Raw genomic sequence first — 16,654 nt, 5'->3', positions numbered from 1 at the left:
TGTAGAATATCATTCAAAATTTTTAATTATTTCTTAATTATTTCTAAAACTTTTTTAAGGTTACAACATTGTGTGGTTTCTTAGAAAATGAAATACAGTTTTTATACCTTTTTTTTTCATATGTAATATAAAAGATTTTATGCAAAAGTAATATTTGAAGGGAAAAAAAACCCGGAAAAATCACCCAATAGGAACAACAAATTTTATACCGCAATTTTTTACATGCGTTTAAAAATTTTCGTTAATATCTTGCTTTTTTTATAATTAGAAATGAATTTACAAGTTTTCATTGAAGTGATTACCATAAAGTCAATTACCATAAAGCCCTCTAAATTGTTAAATGGTTTCAATTTGAGATTTCAATTTCAAGCAGATCATTTTATTATTAATTTATGCTAAACTATAAAGTGTGAAAGATTTTCTTAGTAATATTTAGAAATTCAAGAAAATTTTAAGCAAAGGTCAATGTAATCCAGTTATGAAAATGGATTATGTTGTATGTATGTAATCTATCTAATGTTGTATGTATGTTGTATATTGAAATCCAGTATGGATTATTTTGCTTCCATGTATATCAAATCAGCAATAAAATATTTATAGCTTTAGGATTTCTTTATTGCTAAAATATATTTGTTTTTTTCAATTCCTACCATTAGCTTCACACTCTCTCTATATATATCTTGTTCAAATTTTCAATCGTTAGTAAAATACTTTTTACTCAGCCACTTTCAATACTTTTTATTCATTCCAAATTTAAATGCATTTTTTAAAAAACTTGTAGTGGATGACACTTGATGCTAATACTTCTCCAATATTAATTAATTAATTAAATTTGTCCAGTAATTTCTATTTTGTCACCAAAGTCGCCAAATCCGTCGCCATATCGCCAAATGGTCACCAAGTTTGTCGTCAAGCTCTATTTTGCCATTTAATATGGTAATTTTATCATATGTATATACATATTTATATTAACTGTAATTATTTTATTAAAAGTTACTAAATTTTTTTTGTTGACCTAAATAGGAATTGACTTAAAATATTTTTTTCATATATTACTTTTTCTTAAAAATATAACTGTTTTTATTTGTTGCATTAAGAATATTTAATAAAATTCAATAATAGAAATTTTTTATTACCGAGATAAGTGAAAAAATTAAATATCCCTTAATGATAGATTATTTTAACGAAATGTTATGAAAAGCAGAGATCTTTGTTATGTAAGCAAATTAGACAATTTCCTGAGAGATTCTGTAATCGGCAAGCTTATAATCTCTGTTTTAAAAATTAAAATAAACATTTAAAAAGACATTTTCAGAGAGACTAGAAATAAAGATATTTGTATTTATGCCTAAAGCTGAGAAATTGTTTTATGTTTTTCATAAATGTCATTTGTTTTTTGTAAAAATTACTCAATTTCTAAGTTGTTATAGGAAACTCGCACATAGCTACACTGTAAACTTGATGTAAAAATCAAACTCATATTTAACATTTATTTTTTCAACTCTATTTTGTACTTCATTCTTAAAAAAGTGTTTATTAGGTATTATGTGATAAAAATGAATGTGTTCTGAAAATAAAAATCCATTTTACAAAAATACATCTTTATTGGATACGTCGTATCCTATTAGGAACTAAACACCAGGTGTTTATTATTGCAATCAGCCTATAGAGCCTTTCTTCTTATTTTCTTCAAAATCCGATGGAAACCAACGTCCACGAAATCTCATTCAGTGCTTCTTATATTCTGAAACGACATAAAAAATTCCAAAATATTAATAAAGAATCAAAATTTTGAAACTGAATTGTGGTAAAAACGAGCTTTAATTATGATTTTTTATTTAGAAACTGAATATGCACAATATTAATGAGGAATATAAAATTTGAACCTGAATTCTGACAAAAACAATCTTCAATTATGAGTTTTTTTGGCACCTGAATATACGAAATATTAATGAGGAATGTAAAATTTAAAACTAAATTTTGATAAAAACGAGCTTCAATTGTGATTTTTTAAAAAAATTTCTTTCAATTATCTGATTTTAAAGTTCCTGCATCATGTGAAGTGTTTGTTTAATAAAGTAATATGATTAAAATCTAAGTTAAAAGATTATAAATCTATAGAGAAATATCGAAAATTCATCCAAAAAAATCTTTTTAGAATTTGAACGGCTTCAAAATATCTGGAAATAACTCGAACAGATTTCCAAAACTTTGCTTCTTAGTATATTATTACTATGCATTGAAAAGGAAAATTAAATCAGTCAGAAATGAAGCTGAAAATATTATATTTTCAAAATCATTGTAAGGAATTTTTATATGTATATGTATAAAAAATCAGACTAAACAAACTATACCATCCAATTAATTAAATAAGAAAAGATTATAAAAGCAAAACAATAAAAAAAATTGCATTATAAATTCATGATAATAAAGAATATTTTTGGGTTGTCTCCAAAAGAATATCATATTAACACAGATAACAATAATGCATATTATTAATTTGAAAAGTCTAAAAAAATCTCTTTATACTTGAAATTTAAAACACTCAGTGTATATGATCTGCAACCTCTTGCTAATTTTTGTTTGCATATAAATAAAGTTATATAAAATATCAGCAACTCTCAAACTCAAAACGAAATTTTTTTGTCTAGAATGGCTTTCAAAATATTTAGTTCGTGAGGATTAGCTTACAGAATCTTAAATACAAAAGACTGCACCTTATTAAGACTTGTGAAACCGAAAAACTTTTAAATAATTGGCAGCTGCAGCTGGATCACATTTTTCGGAATTCTTAAAAGCATATTTATTTCAACACTTTGCAAAAAGACTTCATCTTAGTAATGAATAGCATCTTTTTTTTCCATTAATTTATCCTGATGCAAGCAAAAGATGATACCGGATTATAAATTTAATAAACAGAAGAAATAGTTTCTTTTTTAAAACATACTCTTTCGATAGGATAATTTTTTTTTGTTATATTTAAAATATTTATTTAATTCTACATATCTTAGTCTCAAAAAAAGAATTGAACTTTTGTTCATAAATAAGTATTCCTGTCTATTAGAAGTGAATTTCGGAAAATGCCAATTAACTTTGTTTATCTAACAGTTTGAAAGAGGGATTATTTTCCAGCAATTTTACAATTATTTAAATACATTTCGTAATTATTTATAAATGAATTGATTGTTTCTTTTTAAACCGCAGCGAATGATGAGTTTTCTGTAAAAAGATTTTGTTCGATGATTGTCCTTTCTTCGAACTATTTTCCATTATTATGCAGAAATAAAATATTTTGACGAGCTAATATATCATGACCTTACTTTCTGCCTTTATATTCAAGTTTTTATTTATTATTCAAATTCTTCTATCTGTTTTTTTTAGACGCATCGATGTAAATAAATAAAAGAAAAGAGGGAAGTGGAATTCAGAATAATGTTATAGAGTTTATAATATCTTTGAGTTGACGCATATGTTATTATCTTTTACTTAATCTTGTTTTAATAGTTACATTAAATTAGAAAAATCCAGTCAAACCTCTTATGACACCTTTCCTGATTTCATGATAACTACATATAAAATGTATGACAACCTCTTGATAATAAGGCATCCTAACAATGTTTTACTAAAAAGCGATGCCAAATTACAGATTATATAACACAAAAAAATAACAATATATTACATATTTCGTTCCAAGTAATCACTGACATCAACATAGCTATTCGAATGTTCTTTTTTCATCTTTTCATCGATAATAAACAAATCTATAAGCAGTGGAGACCGCTTGTAGTGATCACTTTGAGTATCTGCATTTTAATAATTACATATACATACATCTGTGTGATTAATACATCTAAAATGCTTTAAAAATAATACAATTCTTTAAGCATAGAGACACACAGAAAAAAACAGACTATACATCATTTGTAATATTCATTTATTTCATCGATAAGTTAATTCTTTGTACTTTCATGGAAAGTTAACGATATTATTGAGTTATCAAGCATTCATTATATAAAACTGTCATATGAAAAAGATTCATCATGATACGTAAGTAAAAGATTCATCATGATATTCTCTAATCTTAAGGTTCGAAGGGTTTGCAGAGTTTCGTAGACTGATGGTGATTTCTAATCTGGCTCTTCTTCATCGGCATTGTCCTCATGCTGTACGTCATCATTTCTTCGATAAATTGTTTACACTGTAATTTTTTTAGTTGTCTCTTAAGGGAACTGGGACGTTTTTACCTTCAAAAAATCGATTTTTCAATTTTAGCCCTAAAAAATAGAGTAAATTGTGCTGATTCCGGCAATGTATAACATGTAAAGTTTTGAAATACAGAAAGCTCATAAATTAAATTTAAAAAAATGTAAACAAAGGTGCCACGCCCCTTTTTAAAGGGACTGCATTTGATAACAACGAAAAATTTGGGTTTTTTTAAACATTTTTTTTAATTTTAACATTTCCATAAAGGATACGAATTACTCAACAAAGTAACTTCGAAGTTTACAAGCTGCGTGAACTTCTATTTTGTTTACATCGTGCCTGTTCTTTTGTTTTGGGTTTCGTTTGTTTCTGATATTCTTACGTTGCTTGGCCTTTATTGTTTTCATCAAATTACATTCATATTTCTAGTTGTTTTTCAAATAACATAAGTAATAAGGATGCCTAGACGTAAGCAGTTTGGAAAGCGGAAATTACACCCTAATCAGTTTTCTGAAAATAAACAGAATGTGATGCCTACTGATTGCGAGTTGTTGAATGCAAGTGCGTCGAAAAGAAAATTGAATAGCAGTGAAACAGCTTTCTGTTTCTACGAAAAATGTTAGCTATGTGAAATATCTAGGGGATGGTGATTCTAAAGGATACCAAAAAATTAGTGATTCTAAAGTGTATGGGGAGGAAATAATGGTCGAGAAATTGGAGTGCATTGGTCATGTCCAGAAAAGAATGGGAGCAAGGTTAAAAACCTTAAAAAATAAGCTCAAATCAACTAAGTTAGCAGATGGAAAGAAAATTGCAGGACGTGGTCGACTTACAGATGCAGAAATTCCGCTAATTCAGAAATATTATGGACTAGCAATAAGAAGGAATGCTTCTAAGTCAGTGACTGAAATGTCCAAATCAATTTGGGCAATATATTTCCACAAGATTTCAACCAATGCCAGCCCTAACACGGTTTGTGCCCTTTGGGCTCTGACAGTTGGTGCGGATATAACAGAAGTTTAATAACTGGTGATAAGTATGTTCATAAGCATTATCTTCCAGAATCTGTTTTGCTGGCTATTAAGGAGGTTTTCAGGGAGTTAACTGACAAAAATCTTTGTCTAAATGTCTCCATGGGCAAACTCAAAATCCCAATGAGAGTTTCAACAATTGTGTATGGGAAAGAATTCCCAAAAACACATTTGTAAGGATTAATACTTTGAAGATAGGAGTTATGGATGCTGTGCTGTGTTTTAATGATGGTGTTTCTAGCATAATTGAAGTCCTTAAACACTTGGGTATTGCACCTGGAAGAAATACATGTGAGGCCTTGAAAAAAATCGACATTTTACGCATTAAAGAAGCTGAAATTATGCACCAAAAAGTTAGTAAAGAAGCTAGAACACTTAAAAGACATAAAAAAAAGGGTATCTGAAGCTCAAGAAATGCTACAGCAAGATGAGTATGGGCCAGGAAAGTTTTAATAATGAAAATATTTTAATTTACATGTAAATATAAGGTTTTTTGCTGATTTCTCAAAACATCTTTTTTCCAAATTGAGGTACGCTTAGAAAAAATTTCTTGCATTACACATACATCAAATTTTCTAATATGATATATATAACCATTAGGCATATGTTAAACCTTGTTTTATAAATTTTTGAGCAGTAATATTAATTTTAGGTGATATTTCTATAAAAAATTATCACGTATTTTTGAGATTTTCCTGATATGTGATAGTAAATATTTTTTTAAAAATAATTATTTGAATATATTAAAATGAAAATGATTTCACTGCAATCATAGAACTTTTGTTTACATATTATAACAATTTTGGAATGATTTTAGACAGAAATGTGTTATACGAGCGTACCAATGTGTATATATGTATGTAAACATTTCCGTATCACAACTCATTTTCGACATGTTATGAAAATAAAAATACTTTAAGAAATAATTATTTTTGAGTTATTTTATAATTACATCATTATACTCTTTCAATTTGTACAATATATTAATTTAGTTTAAATTTTTATTTGGAAAAAATCTCCTTTGTTTAATACTGAAATATTGCCAGTTTTCGCTGTCGAGAACGTCCCAGTTCCCTTAATTTACTTCAGTAATGATCCAGGCTTCATACTCTTCTTCGGAAAACTCTGTTGGCATTTCAATGAATCATGGTCATCCTCTTTATTAGTCTTAATAAATCCTTCACGGACATCGAAATTGATTGTCACAAGCAAATCACTGATCACTAGAACCTGTAGCTTTTATCTGAACTTAGATACGACAGATTCGGCCTTAGCTATTTTCATCAGTACAACTGATTGATCTTACATTTGTGATAACTGAAAGTGGCTGTATGCTTTCTTAATAGAAGAGAAGTTTTTATATATTCATTCAAATGTTCAGTAGCTGTAATGATTAAAGACATTCTATAGCATATAATATAGTACAAATAAAGTTTTCTGCTTTAACACAATATAGATTTATATCAAAAGATAGATTTCACGACATTATGACGTCACTTTACAACAATTTCGAAACAGAAAAATTAACCACATTAAAGGAAGATAGAATTTAATAAGAACTAAATAGAAAATTCATCTGTTATTGAATTTTGTTTTCATATATAAGAATTACTATTTTCTTTCCTTCTTCTTTCAAGTCAATTTTTTTTTAAATATAAGGAATTGTGTAACTCAATGATGTCTTAAAATGCTGATACTCATAATAATTCGTGTGTTTAAAGTTTTTTTAAATGCTTTAATTTTTCTTTAAATGTATTCAGCAACAATTAATTCTATAATAGTATTTTTTTAATTCCAAAAAAAAATTTAAGTCACTTTTTATTTTAATAAAATTTACAAAATTGTTGCTCGTATGCATTTATTGATTCTAAGTATTTATAGAAAAAAATAATAAGTTTTGAAGTTATTGGTAAAAAAATAAGAAAGTTCTTTAAAATTATTATTTAAGATCTCGTTTGCAAAAGTTTGCTTCTTTCAGAGGACTTTTTTGTCGCATTTTTAGTAAAAAGGGTAGGAAAATACAGATTTTTTTCACAAAACATGGAAAACAGAGCATATTAGTTAACAAAAAATAAAATTACCAAAACTTTTCTAACTTCTTTATTAGAAACAGCCATGTATTTAAAGCTAGACCGAGACAACTAATGCTACAAAAATAGTAAAATTTTTGAGTTTTTAAAAATTTTTAAGTGCAGCTAATTTATGGAAATTATTATTTATTTTAGGGAAAAATAGTTATGTCTTAAAAGGATTTAGCTAAAAAAAATAATAAAAAGACAATTAAATTTCATGTTTCAAAAAATAACAAACCATGAATACTTTTATAACTTACATTTATTTGTTAAGTTACAACTCAAAGTCATGCACAAATACAACTAATGTGATTAGATCTATCTGAGCACCTGGCAGTTTTTTTATTAAAAATACATGATGACAAACACTCGAATTATTATTGCAAAATAATCCAATAAATGCAGTAGCTTGAAAAAATTGATCCAATCATATAGAAGCATGATTGAAAAACGTGATGACGAAATCATTTTACGATATCTTCTGGATTTATTCATATTCTTGAAAGCGCCTAACTTAAAAATAAATTGATAAATTACCCCACCAGAGAAAAATGTGCAAAATGCAGCCAGCTGTCCTGTGTGTAAAAGATGCTTTTTATAAGAGCCAATTTCTTTCTTCCTTTACTTTTCTAGTGATGCACTTAAGTGATACGCCTATATTTTACGGATCATTGTTTTATTTTGCAATATTTCCCAAATAAAAGGATTTAAAAGCAGAATTCCATAATAAAACAGCTTAGAGAACGAGTGATACGCGTAATGTTCAGCATTCGCCCCTCCTTTCTTTTTGAATGTGATGTATTATTCCGGTTAACCATCTTACTTTCACGTTCGTTCCATTTTCTCTGTAAGCTCATTTACGACGTCGAATTTTCCTTCGAAAAACTGTTGCCACTTCTGTCGGACAAAATAACTTAAATAAACAACTTGACTTGGCGTGCTGGTTGGTAAACGCGCCACACTGAAGGGAAAATAGGGTGAAAATTCAATTTAACGTTGACGCTCTTTTCGCTACAGGGGAATATTGCATGTGTGCATGCATTTTGGCTCTATTTTTTGCTTAGTTTTCCCATTTCATACTCCAAAGGGGTTATGCAAATAAAATCATGCGCGAAACCTCCAGAGTAAGGACAATGCGCTTTCGGAGGGCCAGTTTAAGCGAAATTCTTTTTGCGCTGATGTTTTTTCTTTGAAAGGACACTGTTTTGATATACATCTTCTTTATATACACAAATAAATAAAAAAACCAAACTACTTATGCACAAACGTGCTTCAATAGGAACCCCATTTGTGAAAACTCGCATTAATTTAGAATACGCTTAGCTTACTCCATTACGGTTTTCACTCGCTTAAAATGAGATTTTTGAATCACAATCGTGACGAAATTTTTGTAAAAGTATTTATAGTAGTAGTTGTAGTACTCGTAAATAGGGTTAACTCGTTTTTAAAAGGTGCATTTTCTTGCACAAAATCAATTTAGATAAAAATTGGTAGAAACGGTAACAAGAAATTTCCAAATTATGCATTCGTCAAAACAATGAAATAAAAGACGGAAGACTTGATTTTCGATAAAAACGTAAACCAGTTTTGTAATTTTGCCAGACTGGAGGGGAATACATTTGATGGACAAAAGCTCAAAGATAAAATCATTTGATAAAAAGCGAGAACGAGAGTATCAAATTTTTAAATAAATAAATAAATGAATATGAAGATAACGAAATTGGGTAGATTTAACGCTATTTATGGAAATAGAAAAAATATTTCCTGTATTTTACTAAATATTTTTTTATTTTTGTCAGAGAACTCTTTCAACAAAGAGAATGTACTCGTTTGTCACTTATAATAACTTTAGACAGTTTTTCCTCATTGTTCCTTTCATAAAAAAATAAGTTCTTGTCTTTTTATTCAAAAGTAAGTTTTATCAGCACTTTCAAAAAAAATACAAGCTTTTAAATATGTATAAAAAAAGAAGAATTTGTCGATCTAGTCAGAAACAGTATGGCAATTTTTTTTCCTGCTTTGTTGAACAATCTTCATGATGGATAAAATACAATTTTTACCTTTCTATCATGATTTATTAAAAAAATATATAATTTTTAGTAAAGTGATAAATTAAGGCCATAACTATATTTAGTTTGATACTTTTGTATGACGATTCGCAATTCTTTTATTAAAGCATTTGTATCAAAAGAGGAAACAATTATTCTTAGAGCTTAAGGTAATTCTTGGATTATTTCGAAAAGACATCAAGAATTTTCAATTTGATAAAATATTTATAATATTACGATAAAAAAGCTTTTTTGACTAAAGTTACTCTGAGCTAAAATTAACTAGTTTCAGTTAAATTTAAAATATAATCAGCTTTATCACAATATAATCTCAAATATATTTTTAGTAAAGAATATTTTTTAAAACTGATTAAAAATATAGCAGATTTCAAATAAATAACTAGTCTTTGAATAAATAAGATTTCTTTTTCAATAATAGTTAAAAATTTTAAGGTTTATTAATTGGGAATCTATGAAATAACTTTTTAACTTGTCAAAGAATTAAAAAAAGGAAAAATCTATTATATTTTTTTAAAATAAAAGAATACGCTAATTAAAGCTAAGTTGAGCACTTAATTAATGTATATTTTTTTCATTAAAGAGAGAGAAAAGATTTTGTCATTTTTTTTCCTGTTTTCCCCAGGCTTACCCAAAGTTAATATTCAATGAAAATTTTACGATATTTCTGGCTTTTATAATATGTAAATTCAGATACATTGCGGTATACACAAGTTTATGAATTAAATGATAAATTTTGCATAAATATATAAAAGAATAAATAAATTATTTATTATAAATTGAACTAGTTTCATTCAATAATCCGATCGTTAAAAATGATGGACCGTTAAAATTATTTTTAAGAATCATTCACCATTTTGCAGTTACATCATACTCAATCATATTTAATCAATCATTTATTGCAATTTTTGAAAATATTAATTTCCTTGCCTCCACTAAATTTTGTATTTTGAAATTTACTAAAAATTAATCATTCTAAAGAAAATTTTTAAATTACAATTACATAGTAGGAATGTTTATTTTTTCAAAGTCTTTTGTATCTGAAAATAATTAATATTCTCGGATTGTTAAAGAAATTATTTGATGCAAAAATTAATTTTAAGTCATTCATGTATCTTTCTGCAGCAAATGATTTGGAAACTTATAGGTCAAACACGACTTTTTTTAATAGATTTTTTTAAACTCTTTATTTATTCATATTCGAAGCATTTTGCACTTATCAATAAAATTACTAAGATTATATTAACAAAAACATTTAAATATTCCTTTTAACTTCAAAATCATTTCCGATTTTCAGAATCAAAAAAGAAAGGCTAAAAAGCTTCTTTATAAAATGATTACAATCTTTTATTTTGCTGCTTCACATCCATTATTAGCACATGTAATATAAAATAGAAATTTTCAGAACTAATAGTTATTTGTATTTCTGGGCAAAGTAATCTGATATATCGTTGAATATTCCTATTAAAACAAATGAAATGCAATAGATTAATGCATTTCCATTACATTTAAATTAAATTTAAAATATTCAACAATCCGTTCAAAGTGCTATTTGTGATTTATTCTTTCTAAATGAATATTTTAATAAAGTGTATAAATTTTATAATTTTTCCATCTGCTAATTGCTTAAGTAATGTAAGCATTTTCGCTTTTCTGGCTATTGAAGATAGAAAAATATATCAAATACATTACAAAAAAAAAACAAATCAAATGCTGTTATCTTCCGAATTACTTATTTAAAACTTGCAGTCTTGAATTTTTGATCATAGTTTTTCATCATATCACAATAATTGGCTCTGCCTTTGTTTGACTTGTGAAGTAATAAGAGTTAATTGAGAAATGCAAAGTATAACTACTAAATAAATCTAAGTAAAATAAATCTTCAATTAAAATAATATCTAATTGGTCATTTTTCGTGATAAACACAAATATATCCAATGTTTACCACAGATTAATGATGAATTTATAAACAAATTAAGTAAAATTGATTGATGTCATTATTTTATGACAATAGTTTGATATTTAATTTCACCTTGTCCTTTATTATTATGTATATATCTATCAAATAAAAACGAAAATAGTTATAACTTTCAATCCTGTAAATATCTTATAAAACAATAAAAATATTTTAATTCACAAATTACAGTTTCGTAGATTTGGAAAATTTGGAGAATGAATTTTGAACAGTAAACATCATGCTTAGTATTATTATCATATATTGACTGTAAAAGATGTCATTTTAAATATTAGTATTTTTTCTTATCTAGAAATCTTTTTATTTAAATTTATATTTGTATAATGAAAATAGTATTTAAAAAAAGATGTAAAATAATAATATTTTAACGGATGCATTATACTTCAGAATCACTTACTCTTTTCTCAAAAAATTCATTTAAAAAGTCTACATATAGCCGCAAATTTTTTAAAAAAAAATCCATTTTAATAAATTATAGCTGTATTATTAAATGAGATCAAAAATTTCAAGAGCTTTAAATGAATCCTATATGATTTCAAATAGTGTTGGAACGATGAAATTAAGAATAGAAGGAAACTGAAAAAAAAATTCCAGTCAGAATTATTTTGTTATTTTACATTGTGTTTACTTTATTTTCAAGCTCCACAGAGAAAGTAAGACGTCCAATAATCGTCATGCAAAATATAATTCGTAATTAATTGGAGCTAAATTATTTTAACTTTGCTTTTCGTCAAAAACTTAAAACAGACCATGACCCTTTTCTTTAGATTTAATTGATTAAATACTTTATTTGAATTTTAAAAGTAAGAGAGGCCTTGAAAATTATTGAGTATCACTTATTGATAATTACATTATGAAGCAGATAATTATTGTCCCACCGTGCTACCACAACAATTTGTTAAATCTCAAACCTGCTAGTTCCGTTATGGGCAAATGCTACACTTTTTTCGTTTAATTATTCATTGATTATTTGCTATATTTGTAGTTCACAATCTTTTTTACAATATATAAAAATAATATTTTAGTGAATGCAGTTTTCCGTTAAAAAGTAAAGAGATAAAGCTTATCGAAATAATGTGCGTGAATTTTGTACACTTGAAACTTTCCTTGCTTCAAGTATTAGACAAATGAAATATCTGAAAAATGTAGAAAAAAAAAGGGGGATTTATTCCTGAAATAAGAGCTTAAAAGCAGAAAAGCTATGCTTAAAGCTTAAAAGCTATGTTTAGAAAAGCAGTTATAAAAAGAGAAATAGATTGAACTATTTTATTTGTTTCGTCGAAAAAAAAGATACCGCTTAAAAATAATGATTAAATATTTTAAGGACCAACTGTTTTCATCGGTAGATAAACAATTATTGAAAAACAAAGCCATTCGTCCACAAACAAAATATTAATATTACTTGTAGATCGAAATAGAAACAGGAGTAAAAAATAAACAGTATTTTCTTAAGCTAAGAATGCATTCAACTACAAATCCTTTGTTTTGAAACATTTTAAAATAAATGACTAAGTGGAATAATGAAAAAGTGAACAATTATGAAAAATGTTTAAAATGCAGTTAGAATTTGCTTTTATAAAATATAAAAATTTTATTTTATAAGAAATAGATCCTTTCTATAAAATATTCATTTTTTTGTAATCATATAAATTAAAATTAGTCAGCTGAAATGAAATTAAACATTGTCAAGTAATTAATTTTAACAATTATTGTTATAAGGAATTTTCAAAGAAAATTATCAGTGGAACGAAGGCAATCTCAAAAATGTAATAAAACGTTTTGAGGAAGAAGACTTTAACTATGGAAAAAAAATAATTCATAGGGGAAAAAAAGAAAAGAAAACATCGAATGCTTCACAGATTTTCAGATGAAATTTTAAATTCCTGCAACAAAATACAATAAAATGTTTTTCTGTAATATGCTTCTATATTTTCTTTTGTTTGACTTTCAGAACAACTTGAAATTTATTAAAACTTTCTCATAGATCACAATTAATTTAATAGATCACTATTAATCACCGTATATGTCTCTTCAAATTTTAAAATATCCTACACATACAAGGCATACATTTTCAATTTGTCAAGTCCACAAACTTCTAATTTTGTGTCTTCGAGATCTGAAACTTCAGATCGGTATAGACATACATGATTACTGGTTATTAAATAAAGCGCCATAAATTGGAGACACTGAGGAGAAGTGCCAAGCACAAAAGTTTGTTTTTAAGTACAAATTTTCAAATTTATCACTAACTAGGCATCATACCTTCAGCACCGCTTGCGTTTATCTGTCCCATATATTGGTAAGAAAAAACAAAAGACTAGTTGTTGTTGTTTTTTTTCTTACCAACTACTTTTATGTTGCAAAATTTTTATATTTAATACCTTAAAAATTATAAAACCTTCAACTGTAATTAATTATTAAGCTAAAAATTTCAGATGAAAAAATTTTGAGTCTCAAATTTGGCTGATATATGTAAAGACGGCCTGGAACTAATAACTTATTATTAACTCCTGAAGAAACATCGAGTTTTCATCGCATAATAGTTTTTTTAAGATATTAAATCTTATTTTAAGAAATTAATAATGTTAAAAGAAAGAAATATGAAATACCTTTGGTCTCAAATAATGATCTGTTGTCTTAATAATTGATGCAATAATACAAGTAGACGTCTTAATCTCAATTACTACCAAAAACAAAATTCCAAGAAAAAAATTCAGAATATGCGCAGGACAACAATTTTCACGGAGTAAAATGCAACCTACACATTGAAAAATAAATCCAAAATGTATATGAAGAGAAACATATTTAAAAATATTTTTGGTTATATTTATTTATCTTTTTGCGGAGATATTTTGACCTTTTCTTTTCAGGTTTTAAGATGTGCTTTCATATTTGCTCTATTTCAGGAACCGTATTATTCAAATTTTCTTTAACGTGCAATTCAATATTTAAACCGAATGTCTGATGTTTGAGCTTGATGATTGGCAACAAAGGCAACAGAAGAGAAAAAAACCATCAATTCAATGTATTACAAAAGCCAATAAACTTAGGAAATAAAGTGCTAAAAAAATAAGTTTGATAATACATTTTTAAAAGTATGAATTTGAAGCTAAAATATATAATAATGTAATATATAATATGTAATAATGCAATAAAATATGCTATAAAATATGTGATAATGCAATATAAACTGATACACGTAACTGGGAAAATAAAAACTTTTTCAACGGCCCAAACTAAAAAAAAAATCAATAAAGAAAAGGCATGCGATGTGTCAGGTCATCATATTAAAATCTTTTAAGTGCCAAAATATGAGACAAAATTACTCCAAATTGTTAAAGAAATTACAACAGTTTTAAAAGACGGTGTTTAATGGTCAGTTACAGCACGCGCATATTAAAATCTTATCTTTTACTTTACATGTTAAAAATAAAAATAGAGTATTTTGACATTAAGATTGGCACGCAATTGGAAAATGATATATGTGATTTATCAGTAATATATAATATTCCGACAAAAAAAAATGAAACCGATAAAAATTGTTTAAACTAGTTTTGAAAAATTTATTAAAAAATCAGAGAAGAATAATACGGTTATAAAATTGATGTCACTATAAAGCTAACTTTCCATTGTTAAGATTGCGTAAAAATGTTTTTTTGAAATGTACTTTAATCAAAAGTGAAATCGTTCAAATTCAAAATCTTTCCCATTTCACCTTCTTTAGAGGATTGTAAATTTTTTTTAAAAATTTTAATTAATCATCCTATTGGCTAAGAAACATTTATGCCGAATTTCGTTCGAGTTCGTCAAAGGACATCAAGCTGTATAAGATTCAAAGAAAAAAACAAACATAAAAAAAAAACAAATTTCCAATTATGTGTATAAATATATAAACTCTAACTAATAACTAAACAATAACTAAAACAATAAACTCTATTGCTGTAATTGTGTAATTGTAGAGAATAAGTAAGGAATAAAGATCAAAATAAAAAATGTCCGCAGCAGAATTATCGATTTCTGAATTGAAAATAATAAATAAGGAATAAGAAGCAAAATGAAAAATGTCCTCAATAGTATTCTAAATTTCTTATATACTTTGAATTAGGATATTAATGTAATTTAACATTTATTGAATTTATACCCAATATGCAGGCATATTAAAGTGAATGAAGCTTAACAATAAATATATACTAAAATAAATCATTTTAACCGCTGATGTAATACTTGATTTAAAATAAATTTACATTTCCGAAGAAATATCAGTTACAGAAACTCACAATTTCTGTTATAAAATTTAAAACTTCAACTTAAGATTATAATTATTTTTTATTAGCTCGATGTTGACACTTATAAAACTTGAATATTGTTGCTTCAAATGGCTTAATCTTTTTGTTTTTAACTTCCTTTCAAAGTGTATTAAGATGAATATACGAGGTACTTGATTGATCTGTTTATACAGACTGTAGAATCAACGATTTTATTCGATGCTAGAATCCATCAGAATTATATTCGAATTATAATTTTTCAGCATAACATAGAGAAAAGATTAAAGGATTAAACCAGCGTTTCTTTTTCTTTTAACTATTCACTTTAGAAGGCCAGTTAGTTCCTTGGAATATTAATTGTGTTTAGTTTGACACCAACTTATGATTCACTCAAAATAAAGGAATTATGATAATTAGACACGTGCTATTTTAATGCGCTTATTTTATTTATTGTGTGAATAAGCTTTGTCAAGTCCTATCACATTGCCGCAGCATTCAGATCATAACCATCTGGGCAAATTACCTTTTAAATGCACTTTGTTTTTCACCACAATTCACCTTATCTTCTTACCGAACTTCGCCATTCGTAATTTAACCGTTTTATTTTTTACACAAATTTGATAGATAAGCAAAATCTTTCCTTAACTTTCTACTATGAAAGAAATCACGTTATTAAATATTTGATGAAACAGCAATAACGGTTTGGATTTCATTGCAAAAATAAAACATATTGTGGAAAATTTTGAAAAAAATATTTAAAAATAATGATCGAAATATTGTAAGGATTATACAAAAAATAAAATGTTATAATAAAGATAATTTTTTTTTTGAAATTTTCAACAGCGAGAAAAATATTTTTGTGCAATAATGCTTCAAGAAGTCATCGCGGAAAAAAAGATGAAATATCACTTTATTTTTAATTAATTAAAATTAAGAAAAGAAATTATTCTAAAGTGTACATTTTTGTACCAAATTTATAAATACTTGGTCAAACGCTTTAGTCAATAAAGCTCCAATACACACTCATACATATATGCACATA

The 16,654-nt window shown here is 26.3% G+C and overlaps 1 long non-coding RNA gene across 1 annotated transcript in view; it reads right to left on the bottom strand.

The window, feature by feature from the left end:
• Positions 1-1,606: 1,606 nt before the first annotated feature.
• Positions 1,607-16,654, bottom strand: part of LOC129963042 (uncharacterized) — a 44,093-nt gene continuing 29,045 nt past the window's right edge. The window contains exon 4 of the long non-coding RNA XR_008783945.1: positions 1,607-1,744. This is a non-coding gene — a long non-coding RNA (uncharacterized LOC129963042). The remainder of the gene's footprint in view (positions 1,745-16,654) is intronic.

Source organism: Argiope bruennichi, chromosome 3 (genome assembly GCF_947563725.1).
Source record: "Argiope bruennichi chromosome 3, qqArgBrue1.1, whole genome shotgun sequence".
NCBI classification, from domain to species: Eukaryota; Metazoa; Arthropoda; class Arachnida; order Araneae; family Araneidae; genus Argiope; species Argiope bruennichi.
The sequence above is the reverse complement of the archived record's forward strand: the minus strand, read 5'-3'. Positions and strand labels throughout refer to the sequence as shown.